Source organism: Frankliniella occidentalis, unplaced genomic scaffold (genome assembly GCF_000697945.3).
Source record: "Frankliniella occidentalis isolate FOCC.00 unplaced genomic scaffold, Focc_3.1 Scaffold37, whole genome shotgun sequence".
In the NCBI taxonomy this organism is placed as follows: Eukaryota; Metazoa; Arthropoda; class Insecta; order Thysanoptera; family Thripidae; genus Frankliniella; species Frankliniella occidentalis.
The window spans coordinates 1,230,878-1,235,476 of NW_026267167.1; positions in this window are offsets into that span (position 1 = coordinate 1,230,878).

Genomic DNA, 4,599 nt, shown 5'->3' on the forward strand with positions numbered 1-4,599 from the left:
GGTGGGGCGGGGCGCGAGGCGGGTTGTCGACGCAAGTGGGGTAGGGGCGCGGCCTGGACACGAGGCCTGACACACGACGCGTGGACAAACGCTTTGCGGACAGCTGGAGTCGGGGAGTCATTAGATGCTGGAGTGGTAATGCTGTAGTATTGATTCCACCCCAGCATATTGGATATGTGTTGTCACGACTTGGTCTAACTTTGCTTTTATTGGTAGCCACCAGATGATACCTTACTCTTGGACTAAACATAGGAAAGCATACGTAATGTTAGGATGTCAGCTGCTCCTTTTGGTTTGTTAATGTTTTACGAAGTAGAGAAAAATTGTTTTCGAACCAAACTAGCGAAATATTGAGTTTCCGTGTGATACTGTAGCTGCCGTTGCGAAATTGCGGCAAGTTTAGCATGCGCAAGGTCTCATAGCGCCTGGTAGGTAGGCAAAATCTTGCATGTAGTGCATGCGTGTAGTGCGGGATGGCCTACCCTGAGTATCGCAGGCGCCGAGCTCTTGTAATTTTTGCTGAATGACCGAATGAATGGGAGAAAACGGGCGTGCCTTTCAGACAATCCCTGAGAAGAACTAGTAGTAGTACTGTCCCCAGTGCAGTGTTAAACTCTTTACGGTGTCAGCGTCCGTCAACTTATATGGCGCGGGTAAACGCAGACGTTAGGTGGTGGCGTGCCACACTTCTCCGACATATCTCGTAATCTAATGGTCATAGAAGAAAATTTTTCAGATCATCGGCCAGCTGGTAGCTTTACCTTCCATACTTGCATCACTATGCACCATGTCATAGGGGAATGCTCTACGTAAGGTCACATTTCTAAAAGCACAGTGAGCAGTCAGCACAGGAAAGTGTGTAGTGAAGTGTGACCTTTAGCCAGGGAAAGCAAAAGCAAACGGTAAGCAGTCAAACTGTCGCGTCTCCCCGCGCCATCTCGTTGGTGTCTCTTCCCGCTGGGACTCCCGCGACCCGATTGAAGCTGCCGTAACGCTTGTCGGGGGTACAAGGGGCGGTCCTCAAGTAGAGCCCCCCGTCCAGTTAAGCAAGCGGCGGGGGAGGGGCGTAACGGACGTAACGGGACGTAACGGCCCGTAACTAACCGTAACGGAACTGAACGCGAGCGGGAAACGCACTCGGTACGCTCAATCAGATCCAAATCGAGCGCAGTCACGGGTTTGGAGGGGGAGGTAAAAGTGGGGGGGGGGTAAAAGGGAGGGGGAGATTGTAAAGGGAGCAGTGGTGGCGCAGGGGGGGGGGAGTGCACGAGCGACGAACGCGGCAGCGCACAGGAGTGATGCGGCCAGGCAATCCAGCCCAACAGTGGATTGTGCCATTCGCAGTCGATTTCCTCCCCGATATTAGTTTTGCCTCGGTGGGTGTCCGCCCTGGCTGTGCCCTGGCGCAGGACACAGCCACCCCCGCGACTACCCACTCCTTACTTCTCCTCCCTCAATACCTCCTCCGACTACAGTTTGGCCCTGGACTGGAGCAGCGTTTATCTTCTCGTCGAGGACTGGTGTGTCCTTGTATTTTTTGTAAGGAATTTTCCTCGCGGTTTAGGGACCCTATTTTCTGGGAGTAGTTAAACGTTCTACATACACTTCAAAGAAAACCTAAAGTGGTAATTTAATCAAACTCAAAAATTCCCAATCAGGCACATTTTGTTTTTTGCTTGCGGTGTTAATTTACGTTTGTGCTGAGATTTGGGGCGGGTTGGGGCGAGCCTGGAGGACGAGGTCGAGCGAGTGCAAGCGAAGGGGCAGCAGCGAACGTCTCTCAGCCGCACACCCCAGGAGGCCCTGCGCCTGCGCCATCCCTCTCTGGCTGGGGGATCCGCGAGGTCGGACACACACACAGCCAGCGGATATTGCTGGAAATTGCTTCCCAATCTCGCTCTCTGCGCTGCTCCCCGGGGTTCTCAGAGAGCACGGCGAAGCAGCAGCGGGGCGGGGTACCCGGACGCGATCTCCCCGTCGAGGAGCAGGAGGACCCGCGCACCCCGGCGGCCGCCGAGCCTCGCCCCCGGGCCGAAAGGACGAGGAAAAGCATCAGAGGCGTTACGTAGAGAACGACAGAAAGATGAATTCCGTCGCCGGGCAGCCGACATCCCTGCGACTGCCCAGGGCGAGAGAGAGAGACGGACGATCCTGCATCTCTCTCTCTGCTCCCTCCCCCCCCTTTTTATCCCACTGTGTCCTCCTGACACACCACCGACAATTTTTTTTCCTCCTTGACGTTCTCGTTCCACTCCCTCACTCACACAGCGCGCTGACAGTCCCGCTGAGCGGTCCGGGCCGCCGCAACGCCCCTGGCGGTACCACCGGCTCGGGTCCGGCCGGTCAGCAGCCGCCCCCATCCCCGCCACGCCACGCCACGCCACGCCACATCAGGGATCGCCGCGCGCCCTTTTGCTTTGGCCCGACATATCCTACCTCCCACCACTCACCCCCAACCCCCCAAACCTCGGCCCGCGTCCACCAGAGGCCCAGGAGGACGACGACGGTTCGGAGAGGAGGAGGAGGAGGAGGGAAACTTTCTTTTCCCGGGGTGTCGCTCGCGCGTAACTCGAGCTGACACGCCGCGCCGGCCGCCGGCCTCCACCCGCCACCTCACTGAGCAGCAGGATCCCGTGGTGGTGGTGGTGGTGGTGGTCCGGGGCCTCGCAGGCCTCTCTCGCCGCGGTCCTCACCGGGGCAGCAGAGCGGGCTGATATCGCTCGACCGCACGGCCTCGCGGGCAACGTGAACACCGGGGAAATACAAGTTGGGAGCGAGGGGGGGGGGGGGCGGCTAAAAAGAAATTGGCGGGAACGTTCACTTTACCTCGGCCTCGGCCCGGAAGGGAAAAGTGGAGGAGGGGGGGGGGGGGGTCAGCCTCCGGCCGTCAGCCCGTCGCCGACGTGTCCCACCGCCGCGCAGCCCCGTAGCCATCGGGTCGGACTGGACAGGCTCTCTCACACGGAGTGAGGCGTCGTGAGGGAGAGAGAGAGATAGAGAGAGAGAGAGAGCGAGATAGATGGGTGGAAACTATTTTATTTTCCTCCTTATCCTCGTCGCAACGCCACTCGTTTCATTCTCACTCACCGGTATAGGGTTGAAAATTTCCAAAATTTTCCGTAAAATTCCCGAAAAATTCCCCGAAAATTTCTGGAAAATGACGGAAATTAAATCTTTCAAAGTCTGGGAAATTTTCCGTCTCTTCCCGGAAATTTTTCTTTTTTTTTTCCTGCCACGCCACCTTCTCAGTGCTTTCTTCCTCTTGTTCCAGCTACCCTATGAAAAAGTAAAGCAAACGTGTGATGCAAACACGTATATATTGGCAGACAATCATCGATAAAACGAAACGGCTGGAGTGACGGGCACCCGACGGGCACTCGAATATATTGAGCAGGAAAAAATGGGAACAATAGAGGAGGGGTAAGGCGGGGCAGAGGGTGCGGGATGCGAGACCGGGTCGCCCAAAAGAGATCGGAGAGCGAGGGGACAGGGGACAAGTAGTCATCCAGCTATCCCGCAGGTGTCTGCCGAAAGAGGGGCGCGGGTGCGGGCGGGTGGTGTGTGGGAGAGCAGCAGCCGGCCGTCTAGCAGCCAGCTCCGTCCGCAGGTGTTGCCGCCAAGGGCTCCAAACTTTTCCTAGACAGACGCGGCGAAGGCGCTCGCCTGCTCGCCTTACTGGCTCCAGCCCCCACCCCGCCCCGCCCCGCCAACTACCCCTACCACCCCGTGTGCTCCTGCACGCGCACCCTTTGACTCCCTCCAAAGGAAACTACTTGTCTGCCCATTCAATTTACAGGCAGGGCGTGGTGGTGGTGAGGCCATGGCAGGAGCAAGGGGCGTGGCGGGGCGTGGCGGGGCGTGGCGTGGCGGGGCGTGGCGGGGCGGCCGCCTATCTTTACAAGGGGCTCCAGGGAGGCCGCCTCCTCGCGCTCGCAATAAGGATGATCAGCCGCGCCCCTCGAGAGCAGAGGAATGTGAGTGAACAGCCCCGACAAACAACACGGGGAGGAGAAGGAGGAGGAGAAAGTAGGGAGAAAAAAGAGAGAAAAAACACGGTAAGGTATGGAGAGGTATGCGACGCTTTGTGGGCGATATTATGGGCTTAAGGGGCCGTGCCGGGGGTTTTTACAAAGGGCAAAAAGGATACGCGGGCACATGAGAATACAGGCGCGCGCGCCTGCGACACAATTGAGTAAACTACCGCGAGGACGGCGCGCGGGAAAACTCACAACTGGTGAAGAGTGAAAAGGGCGTAAGTCCACGGACTTCCGACTGGACTTGTTTTTACTTTTTAACAGTGAACTCTCTCCCGAAAAAATGGGAAAAGGGAGGGAGAGTAATTTTATTCAGTTCTAAATGTAAGAGGTACATGCACTTACATTCAAATTAGAGGTAGATTTCTTTCAAACACAACTCACCTCTAAATACGATTAGAGCGAAGCTTCTTGTTTACGTCAGTATGAGGGTTTTCTTTTTCGTTCTACGTCGTGTCTCGCTCAACTCATCCCCCCGCCACCCCCTCTCTCTCCAATTAATGGGCGGGAGATATTCAAAGCCATGTCGGACTCAGAAGAGCCCTCTATTTATCCCCCAACCCCC